A 12,460-nucleotide genomic window follows, 5' to 3' on the forward strand; every position below is an offset into this window, starting at 1 on the left:
CGTATGCATGTGTGCAAGATTCCAAGCCGACCCTAAGGAAGCTCACCTTACGGCCGTAAAACGAATCTTGAGATATTTAGTTTATACTCCTAAGTTTGGGCTTTGGTATCCTAGGGGATCCACATTTGATTTGATTGGTTATTCGGATGCCGATTGGGCGGGGTGTAAAATTAATAGGAAGAGCACATCGGGGACTTGCCAGTTCTTGGGAAGATCCTTGGTGTCTTGGGCTTCAAAGAAGCAAAATTCCGTAGCTCTTTCTACCGCCGAAGCCGAGTATATTGCCGCAGGCCATTGTTGCGCGCAACTACTTTGGATGAGGCAAACCCTTAGGGACTATGGTTACAAATTAACCAAAGTTTCTCTTCTATGTGATAATGAGAGTGCAATCTGCATGGCGGATAATCCCGTTGAGCATAGCCGCACTAAACACATAGCCATTCAGTATCATTTTCTAAGGGATCACCAACAAAAGGGAGATATCGAGATTGCTTATATTAACACTAAGGATCAATTAGCTGATATCTTTACCAAGCCACTTGATGAACAAACTTTTAACAAACTTAGGCATGAGCTAAATATTCTTGATTCTAGGAACTTCTTCTAAATTTGCACACATAGCTCATTCATATACCTTTGATCATGTCTCTTTCATATGCTATGACTAATGTGTTTTCAAGTCTATTTCAAACCAAGTCATAGGTGTATTAAAAGGGAATTGGAGTCTTCGGCGAAGACAAAGGCTTCCACTCCGTAACTCATCCTTCGTCGTCGCTCCGGGCAACTCTCCATCTTTGGGGGAGATAGCCTCAGTACAAAGCAAAAGGACTCTGTCTTTGGTATAATCTTCACTCATATTTTATTTACCAAAGGGGAGAAAGTAGTTAAAAAGGGCTCTAATGACTCCGTTTTTGGCGATTCATGCCAAAGGGGGAGAGAGAGTATTAGCCCAAAGCAAAAGGACCGCACAACCACCTAATTTTAAAAAGAGTTTTTCAATTGGTATGATTTTTCAAATTGGTATCTCATTGTGTTCAAAAAGGGGAGAGAGTAATATTTTCAAAATCAATATCTTAAAACCCTCTTGAACACTAAGAGGAGGAATTTATCAAGGGGGAGTTTTGTTTAAGTCAAAGGAAAAGCATTTGAAACAGGGGGAGAAAATTTCAAATCTTGAAAATGCTTTGCAAAATCTTATTCATTTACCTTTGACTATTTGCAAAAGGACTTTGAAAAGAATTTACAAAACAAAACATGTGGTGCAAGCGTGGTCCAAAATGTTAAAAATAAAAGAAACAATCCATGCATATCTTATGAGTAGTTATATTGGCTCAATTCCAAGTAACCTTTGCACTTACATTATGCAAACTAGTTCAATTATGCACCTCTATATTTGCTTTGGTTTGTGTTGGCATCAATCACCAAAAAGGGGGAGATTGAAAGGGAATTAGGCTTACACCTATTTTCCTAATTGATTTTTGTGGTTGAATTGCCCAACACAAATAATTGGACTAACTAGTTTGCTCTAGTGTATAAGTTATACAGGTGTCAAAGGTTCACATTTAGCCAATAAAAAGACCAAGAATTGGGTTCAACAAAAAGAGCGAAGGGATAACCGAAGGCACCCTGGTCTGGCGCACCGGACAGTGTCCGGTGCACCACCGGACAATGTCCGTTGCACCAGGGTACTCCAAGCTGAACTCTTCACCTTCGGGAAAACTCAGAGGCGCTCCGCTATAATTCACCGGACTATCCGGTGTACACCGGACAGTGTCCGGTGCTCCAGGAATGAAGCGTCTTTGAACTCGCCAGCTTCGGGAATTCGCTCCGCTATAATTCACCGGACATGTCTGGTGTACACCGGACTGTCCGGTGAGCCAGCGGAGCAACGGCTACTTCGCGCCAACGGTCACCTGCAGAGTCATTTAATGCGCGCCAGAGCGCGCAGAAGTCAGGCACGCGCGAGACGGCGCACCGGACACTCTACAGTGCATGTCCGGTGTGCCATCGGACATCCAGGCGAGCCCAGCAGTCAGAGCTCCAACGGTCGGAACCCAACGGCCTGCTGACGTGGCTGGCGCACCGGACACTGTCCGGTGTGCACCGGACTGTCCGGTGCACCATGCGACAGACAGCCTTCACCAAACGGCTAGTTTGGTGGTTGGGGTTATAAATACCCCCAACCACCCCACATTCAAGACATCCAAGTTTTCCACCTTCCAACTACTTACAAGAGCTAGGCATTCAATACAAGACACACCCAAGTGATCAAATCCTCTCCCAATTCCACAAAAGCTTTAGTGTTAAGTGAGAGTGATTTGTTGTGTTCTTTTGAGCTCTTGCGCTTGGATTGCTTTCTTTCTCATTTGTTCTTGCGATCAAACTCACTTGTAATTAAAGCAAGAGACACCAATCTTGTGGTGGTCCTTGTGGAAACTTTGTGTTCCAAGTGATTGAGAAGAAAAGCTCACTCGGTCCGAGGGACCGTTTGAGAGAGGGAAAGGGTTGAAAGAGACCCGGTCTTTGTGACCACCTCAACAGGGAGTAGGTTTGAGAGAACCGAACCTCGGTAAAACAAATCCGCGTGTCACACTCTTTATTCGCTTGCGATTTGTTTTGCACCCTCTCTCGCGGACTCGATTATATTTCTAACGCTAACCCGGCTTGTAGTTGTGATTAACTTTGTAAATTTTAGTTTCGCCCTATTCACCCCCCCTCTAGGCGACTTTCAATATGATCTAACCTCAATCTGACCAGTAGATGACGATTTTGAGACATAACATGTCTCACTGCTGCTCCGAAACTGATGAAACAAAATGAAAATTAATAATTATGTATATGGATTGACGCATGCCATGAATTGAGATCATTATATGACTACTAAAATCATTGGTTTGTAACTAGTCATAAATAACACTGTTATAAAAAACAGAAAAATTATGATAGAAGAAATGAAGACTCACAGGGCAAACACCAAATGGTTCGCCACCCTGGCGAGGCTTCCGCTTATCGGCCATTGACAACGCCCTTATAATCTCTACTACTAATTATGTTATCTCTACTACTAATTATGTTAGTAGTGTAGGCGTCCACACACTCCCCTCGGCGCACGTTCTGCCGCGCGCATCAGCCTGCATCCCACAGCCGCGCCGAATCCCGCGGCAGCGCCGCCATCCTTCGCATTCCTTCAATCCTTCCATCCTCCGCGGATCCCCCATCCTCGCGTGTCCCAGGGCTCCCTCCGCGCTCGCCTGCAGCCGCCCCGCATACGCCCCAACCACGCATCCCGCAGTCGCGCCGCGCAGGTCGAGGAGCTCTCCGTCGAGCGCGAGCACCTCGTCAATGAGTTCTAGCTTCTACAGAGCCGCTTCCACAAGCACGAGATCTGCTAGGCCCGCCTCCAGAAGGTACGGAACGATTCGGTCCCGGTCTGCGGGTTGCTGTTCCTCTTTGCGATTTGATTTGGGGAAGGACGTTTCTCCACCGCCGCTGACGCGCGCTAGGTTTTTCCTTTTCCCCCTTCTTTTCTCCCCTTCTGATCTGTAAGGACGAGGAGATCAGGAAGAGAGTCGTAAAGGCTGAGACGGCGATGCGTCTTGGCGGCAAGGAGCTTCAGATTCACTGTTGCGAGACTGTTCCTTAGCCCCAGCTTCAATTGTTCCTCATTGAGTTTCATCGTTATCCTGCTACTGGTTGCTACTGGTGTGCGTTTAAAATACTTGATCGATCTATGTCCGAGTGCTACAGGCTGCACTCCAGATGCTCGATGAAATGCCCAAAGGGAACCTTCTGTTTTCCAGAAAATAATTTAGAAAAAGTTGTTGGTCCTTTTGCTTACCTACAATTAGAAAAGGAGTTTCTTCTCCTTTTCCTTCCTGTATGACTAAATTTACTACTGCGGATACCTCTTTAGTTGAGATTTCAATTTTTTAACAATGAATCTAGCTTAAAAAGCTGAACCAAAGGTCTCCTAAATATGGTCTACGAAGAGAAATGGCACTGTTGTTGGCGAACTAGAATGAAACTATGATCTTCTTCTTTTTTGTCAAAGATGATTTGGGCTTCTATGAGCTTCAAACATGGATGGACTGCATTCGACCAGTTAACTGTTTCTCAGCAGGAAAAAAAGAATGCTTACCTATCCCAAAAGCTCTCTATCATCGATGCCCATTTAGGATCTGTATCGCTTGGAATGTCCAGCCTCTGATCCATGAAACCAACAGCTCCAATAACTTGTAGCATGGGGGTGTCATAGAATTGATGTTATGAGCACGACGCAAGGATAGTGCACCTATGGCGACGGACGTAAGCAAAGAAACATTAATCTTTAGTTACTAATCACATTTTATTCAGATTATACTAAATATACAGTTTATCATATTTGGATAGAGCTAATTTGGACACTTTATCAGTTTATATATAGCTAATTTGGACAGTTTATTAGATTTGCACAGAGCTAACTTGGACAGTTTATACAAGCCAATTTATACATTTTATCAGATTTGGACACAGTTTATACAATTTACACAGTTTATAGTGTTTATATAGTCTATGCATCTAGCTTGTATAAACTGGATCATTTGGACAGAGCTAATTAGTTTATACATAATTTATTAGATTGCTCTTCAGTTTATACACACTATACAAATTACTTTATAGAAATCTGAATTATTTGGAGCTAATTTGTACAGTTTATACATAGAGCACCCTTGAAAGACTCATTCACATGAAAGCAGTATACACAGAGCACTTCAATTGAAAGCTATTGCATTGTACAGGGAATCTGGAATTCTGGATTCCTATACATCGTAACTCCTTTGTTGTTGCATATGCATTCCAGTTTCAGTTTGGAGTTACAAAACAAATTCAGCTACATGTGTGCTTGTTCAATTATATAGGGGGAAAAACTGTTTGTGCCAGAAGTAATATACTGAATTCTGTAGCTGCATTGTTCACCTTATATCGTTTTGCTATGGTCAATTCTCTTCTCACCATTGGGCTTGTGAATTTCATGTTCCGGGTGATGTGTCATGCCTGGCAGCTGATTATATTCTCAGCCTGCATGTCATCTCACTTTGCCTGTGCAACAAGTGTACTGAGTCTGATTGATGCATCTTTAGTTAGCTGTAAACTTACAGAGGCAATATGGGAGCGGTGATTTCACTGTTTCGCCCGAATCCATATAAAAGCGAGCCGGACCAGGCCAAAAAATGTGCTTTGGGCTGGGCTTTTGGGCTTCGGGCTTTCTGTATACTAATGGTGCATCGACTGCAGAAGGATGAAGCGGAGCTATGCATGCTGGTTCTGAATTTATCAATAGACGTAAATGTTTTTTGTGGGGCTTCATTGTATCCATAATTTCATATCTAAGCATTTACAGTTAGAGGGCCTTCTGCTAATCTTTGCTACAGTAAGTATTTACCTAATTTCGTTGGCCATACTGCCTAATTAATTCAGTAAAAGCGTGCATGTACATTATGTCTTCAATTTCCTGCTCCATACATCTACGTCGACGCCTATATTCAGCCTGATTGGAATTGCTGGCTGATGCAACGTTGCTGCTGCTGTAGCTGTAGCTAGACTGTATGTAAGTACTATGCTTTGTAGTACAGAATGAGCTCGATCTGGTGAGTTTTTTTGTTTCAACTAAATAGGAGCTACTTAATCAAGTAAATGGGGATTTTCGGATTGTTGTGGTGTTCCTAGAAATTATAATAGATTTCCTATTTTATGTTATAAAATATGGTATTTCACCTAAAACCTTTTCAAACCAGGAAGTATAAGGAAAGGCTCTGTTTTGGAATTGAAATCGTAAGGACATATTTTCACCCCAACATGCATAGTTTTTTATGTTCACATGAGAGGTAGAAACTATAATATTATAAAAATAATAACTGAGGTCTTGGAAATCTAACTTTGGCATATTGCTAGGTTGTAAATTCTTGGATGCTGGAGTCTTCTTGATTCTTTTAATAATTTGTCCGTGTTTATTGCAGATGGATGGATTTGATCAAACAGTGAATGTGAAGGTTGTAATGGCAACTAATAGGGCAGATACTCTAGATCCTACTTTGTTGCGGCTAGGTAGACTTGACAGGAAAGTTGAGTTCCCTCTTCCTGATTGGTGGCATAAGAGGCTTGTGTTCCAAGTAAGTTGTCTTTTTGTGTGAAACTGTGAACTAATTGATAGGCATTATATTGGGTTCTTGCGAAGTAGCATGACTTGCATATTTATTAATTTGTTGAAGTGTTGTATAATATATTGCATTCGCAGATGATGAAATTTCCATGGATTGCTTCAGGTATTGCTATTAAGGTCTTTTTCATCTCATGCAAATAACTATTAAGCTGCTCAAATTTCTTTATTTGGTAATTAATTAAAATTTTCAACCATGTCATATTACATACAAATTGCCAACTTTTTTTGCACTTCTACTAGCAAACTCGTATGTTTCTAGCAACAGATGTTTTCCTGCCACTGTCATTATCATTTGGCAAAAGGATAGCAAATACCATGTTGCTAACTTTCCCCACAGTCCCAGTAATATATAACTCCAAAGGTAAACTTAGGAACCAAGTTTGTTCAATTGTGTGTTCACAGAATGCTTCTGTTCTTTCTGAAATGCCATCACAGACAACACCACTTCCAATTTGTTTGCCCCTACTAATCATTGTGAAGTGTCAAATTGCATAAGACAATTTTTTTTCAGATGAAGAGCATCTCCATAGATGGAATGCCACATGTTGGGTAGACCAACTAAACACAATTAATTTTTTTTCAGTTTTAGAACGTGATGAAGTCATGTTCTGCTGTCAATTTCTAATTTTCTATGTTTGACGCTTTGAGCTGGCTTCCAAGTTGGAATACTATAATTCAGGTGGAATGACAGGTACATGTGACTTAGTAGTATTTGACATCATTGACAGAAAAGGAGGGTTGTGATGGTGCCTGTGTCTAGGATAAATCTGTTTATTTTTGTTAGATGAGGGATTTATTTAGACAATTGAGACTGATGATTACAGTAGTATGTTTTTAAAGGGGGTCATATGAGCATATGATTGGTTAAAACATTCAAGTTTTTTTTATCATTACGTGCTTGCTTAAGATGTTACTTCTGTTTAGCGTAGTCTTAATTGAAAACAACCTTCCTACACACTTAGTTGTTGCTACCTTTCTTACACAATAACGACACTTCACCTGTTGACACTTCCTACACACTTATTTGACACAATTGTAGTAGCTAAAAATGTCAGTAGTGTACCACAATAATTTCCTTTCCTATTTTGACATCCGTATGGCTTTAACAGATTTTAAGAACCGAGAATTGATTCTACTATATTTGTGTTTTAGTTTCTACTAGCAAACTCGTATGTTTCTAGCAACAGATGTTTTCCTGCCACTATAATCATCCTTGGTTTAGTTGAATTTTCAAAGATGAAGCAAAAGGTGTTTTCGAAAAAAAAATATCATTTTTGCTAGGGCAGACCTGGAAATAAGACCAAAGTAAAGCAACGAAGCTGCAATTAATTAGATAATGTTACATTCATGCTTTTATATTTTGACAATGAAGTTGTTCTTATCTTGAAAATGCCTCCCTCCGCTGCATTCACAGAGAGTATGCTTATATTTCCTAGGTGTGCGGTAATATTAGGCTATCAACTTGTCAATACTTCAATTGTCTGAACATCCTTTCAGGTAGCTCACATTTGGATATTATCGCCATTGCAGACTGGATTTCAGGCCGGGGTGTTAGGTCTGTTGCTGTGGTGCTAGCATAGGGATTCGTCGTGAAGCCAGAGTCGCTGCCCGACGGGACGACGAACCTGATGATCTGGTAATGCACCATCCCGACACTACTTGTACAGAATCTACCCAAATATGATTGCAGATCTAGATGTTCAGCGGAGTTTTCCACTTTTGATTGATTCCAAATAGAAGAAATATAGTAGTTTGCTTTCTTAGAGAATAATTTGCAATTATATAAAACATATATCTGCAATGGTTCTTATCATGTGACTTTGTTAACTGCTCTATAGTGATTTGATTTCCTTTCACATAGACTGAAGCAAACTACTCTATATATTTATGTTCACCAGTTTAGCCATAGGTTCCAAACACTTGCTCAGATAAGACTACAAAAACAATCGAAGCAGTTAGCAGAGTGGAACACTGTTGCCTTCTCATCTAAACTTGCAGCTACTAAACACAAAGAGGTACGCCATCTTTTCTATATTAAACCTCCTTGGTCTGAGTTCTATACAATATATTATTACTGCTACCTTCTCTATAGCTGCAGATGACCCCTAAGGATTCTAAACTGGTGATGCTAAAAAACTGGTGATACACTACAATCAACAAGGTATGTATGCATTCTGTATTTAAAAAAATCAATTACACTACAATCTTGGCTTGTAATTCTTTGCTGTTCCCAACAATCCAAGCAAGGCATGTTGCAACACCCCACATCCAAGGATGTATTCTTTTTTATGGTAATAACCCTTCAGTTATTTTTTCACAGAGGTTTAATAATTCTGCTTTTATGTTGTAGTTTTTTAGATGCACATGATTCAGTAATTACATTGTGTGTAGATGTATATCACTATAAATATCCAGTAATAACAACCAATTACAAACTTTTAAGATTCAGTAATTTCTTATTTGTTTTAGATTTATTATTAGGACAATGTCGAGTGCCCTATCACTCGACTGGTTGGCACACCCCGCTGGAAGTTTTTTACTTCCAAAATCATGAAGATTATATGTGATCTTGACAAGACCCCTGGACCTGGCCGTCAGGTGAAGTACGACAATTTGGAGGTATAGTTTTTAGTAACATTTTTGTAAAATGCAATAATACTTGAGTAATAACAACATTCACTCTTGGCAAACACATCTGATGATCCAGGCAAACACATATGTAATTTTAACTGACAATTACATTACCCTTTGATTTTTTTCAGTTTAGGAATGCTGCTGAAACTACGTATGCTGGTGAGCCTTCAGTGTGCGCTATTTGAAACTATATCTTGCCTTGATCATGAGCCAAGCAAGGTTGCAGCAATGGCGGCTTTGAAAGATTACGATACAGCTGTATCAAATGTCTGCCGCATCATCAACTCAAACCAGTAGAAGTTTACTAGAGCTCGGCTTCTGACCATGGGGAACCTTGCTCCTTTACCAGATAGCATGCCTGTTTACCTCATCCCAAATCATGCTTTCGTTAAGATATGTGTTTCTGCTACATTGCTAATGGTCCACTTTACACTGACCGAGCTGTGTGGTTCAGAAAGTAGGATATTGTTAGGGAATTTTGTTTGAACAGATTTAACTGCTATTTTGGGTTTATGATTTTGCTCCATTTGGTCTGTTGAGTGCATGTTCAGTACGATTTTGATGAACTCAAGCACCACTACTCAATGCATACTGCTTCATAATTCACAACAGCACATATTAGACATTCTAATCTGGTGTAAATTGTAGCCCAGTTGGTCACTATCCAGCCACTTTCCCTGGTGACTTGTAGCAACTGCTCCACATCTTCAAGTATTATAGTTAATTGTTTACTGAAACTTTTGGTGGATATCTCTGTACTAACGATGATCCATCTTGCTTTCTCAGATGGGCGGTTGCTTGGCACCCCAAATGAACAGGTGTGGCCAGGTGTTGGCAAGTTGCTCAATTAGTATGTCGGTGGAAGCCGACAAAGCCACTCTTGTGCCCAGTCTTGACACTGATGGTCACTACTCTTTCAATAGTGAATCTTGCAGCGTCTGAAGTACTCTTAATTTTGTGCAATGTATGCAACTACTAACCTTTCAGAGAAACGCTAAGATATTGATGTCAATGATAACATAAGTTGTTCGTGTAATCATTGTGTACTAATATTTAATCAAATAATTTGTGTGACGTCGCTAACCCTACCATCACTAACCCTATAATGACACTCTTTTTGGGACATAGAGAATTCATAAAATGTTACTGTATTATAACTAAACACTTGCATGTGCAATAAATAGTAACACCTTACAGGGCATGTACAACATATAATCATTTAAATATCTGGTAATATTATGTTTGTGATTTATATGTTTGACGAATATTTAGTATAATGATGTGATGGTACCTATTTTTTTGGAATGTCAAATTCTTACATATATTTTATTTAAATAAGGTCTATATCTATACTACTATATTAAGGCTGCAAGGGGTAGCCTGCCTCCCTTGCGTTCTGCACGCATAGGGTGAGGTCAAGGTGGGTCGCAGTCGGGTACCGCGCCAGCGCGGCGGGCAGGAGGTCCACGCAGAGCGGGTGTAGCATCTGGCGGTGCCGAGACTCCGCGGCGTGGCAGGCGTGGGAGGCCAGCGCGAAGGACTTGAGCGCCCGCGGGTCGGCCTGGGCCACGCGGTCCAGGACAAGGAAGAGGAGCTCGTCGGCCGGCGGATCGAGCGGCGGCGTGGGGGCGCCGGGGATGCACGCGAGGGACGGAGAGGGAGAGGGCGACGCAGCGGCTCTTGGGGTACTGGTGCTGCTAGGCTGTCATGGTCAATCCGTACGGTGGTGGAGGGGGGGGGGTTGGTGGCGGTGGTGGTGGAGGGGGGTTGGTGGCGGCGGTAGTGGCGGTTTCTCAATCTCCGGCGGACGAGAGTGACTGGCAGACAAGAAATGGAAGCCGGCGAAGAGATGGGAGGAGGACCGGAGGAGGAGACGCGGCGAGACATGGTGAGGCGGGGAGATGACGATGTAGCCCCTGGAGCGTGTCGTTCTGGGGAAAACACGGGTTGTACCTATCTTTTCCGTATATATAGGTCTGCATGATATTGATGGTTGCAATGTAGTGGTGAAACAGGAAAATTAAAATAACAAAATTTATATGTATAGCCAGGATCACTAATGGATTACAAAATCTTTTCTCATAACAATATAACACATTTATATATAAGTTATCATAATATTATATGTTCCCGTTGCAACGCACGGGCACTAACCTAGTATTCTTATTAAACTACTTTATGCGCGGAGTACCAATTTTGTTGTTTCGAGCAGCAGCATGGTGCAAATGATCCAAATAATATAGCTACATAATATATATACTAGGTATGTGCCCGTGCGTTGCCACTGAAGTTAAAAATTAGTATACAAATATAGATACGAAATGATATACAAAATCTTTGTGATAAAATATCATTGTAACACTAATATTATATTAACGATATAAATATCTAATATTATTATAAATATACCGATTCAAATAGAGAAACTGCTAGTTAGGTGTCCATGTGTTGCGACAATGATTACACGAAAACAAACAACACCTTTTATGTGAACCGAGAGGAGAATTGCAATACAACGATAAACAAATGGCATACGATGATGTGGGGGAACAATACCAATCCATGGATGAGAGGACTCTTGCACCACATTGATATAGATGGACACCAGAAGAAATGTTGCAAAGACTCCTGACGGTTAAACCATACAAAATACAAACTACTAACTACAATATAACAAGGCAAAGACATGCATTGATACTACTTATTACTCATGATTTACTTATCTCTAAAGACTTTATCACTCTCAGGATAACTCAATATTATCAGATGCTAACTTTGCTGAGGAACTGGACCCGGTGCAAGAAGTCCTAAGCCTACTCAACTAAGTCAATTGCTAACAAGGAAGCTATGAAACGACACCCATCAGTCGGTCATCATCTTTAGATCTGGATCATAACAACTTTGGTTCTCTGACAGTGACCAACCAACTGAAGCAAATGTGGAGTGCAGGGGATGTCCAGCCCGGGTTGGTGAATGTGCTGCCATTTAGTCCCATGGCACACATCCGATGTGTTCGGTGGCACCGATGTTGACTCACATTTCACTTGCTCTTCTTTTGGCTATTTATCGTAAACATTGAAACTGTCAGCTACAATATGCAAAACAAAAGGCTAAATTAGTTGTAACAGAACGCCAAGCTAAAATAGTTGTAACAGATGACCTTGGCAAGGCATTCTATCTGGCACATTCGCTAGCTGGAAATGAAGGGTGAACAATGATATAGGAATAGGGAACCTGTACATGTGTCACTGCCATCAGCATCCCAGCAACACAACCTCCAACTATGCGTCCATCACTTCTAGCTAGTGCCACACTCAAACCACCTGTTTTGCTGCGAGTGTCACCATCCTCTGTACATAGGAATGAGCTCGAAAGAGAGTATATCGAAGTGGTCCTGCAACAAGTCACACAAAAATTCATATCATGTGAATGAAAAATTTATCATGGTATTCTAAAAATAAAAATTAGAATATTGCAAATGGGCTTTTGTAGTTTGTCATTGTTGATCCACGAATTAACTGTTGCATCACATTTAGCTATTTGCAGCTATAGCAAAATAATTACCTCTGGCATGAAAATAACACATGGTGTTTTTGTGGTTGGATCGAACTCTGTGCTGTTAGCACC

The 12,460-nt window shown here is 40.9% G+C and overlaps 1 pseudogene across 1 annotated transcript; it reads left to right on the forward strand.

Annotated features, from left to right (window-relative positions):
- The first annotated feature begins 3,098 nt into the window (after positions 1–3,098).
- LOC100278786 (26S proteasome regulatory subunit pseudogene) lies at positions 3,099–9,866 on the forward strand (annotated as a pseudogene). The gene is made up of 4 exons (NR_157197.1): positions 3,099–3,407; positions 5,997–6,149; positions 6,275–6,369; positions 9,620–9,866. The product of NR_157197.1 is annotated as a 26S proteasome regulatory subunit pseudogene (transcript).
- The last annotated feature ends 2,594 nt before the right edge of the window (positions 9,867–12,460 follow it).

This window comes from Zea mays, chromosome 5, assembly GCF_902167145.1.
Source record: "Zea mays cultivar B73 chromosome 5, Zm-B73-REFERENCE-NAM-5.0, whole genome shotgun sequence".
Taxonomy (NCBI): domain Eukaryota; kingdom Viridiplantae; phylum Streptophyta; class Magnoliopsida; order Poales; family Poaceae; genus Zea; species Zea mays.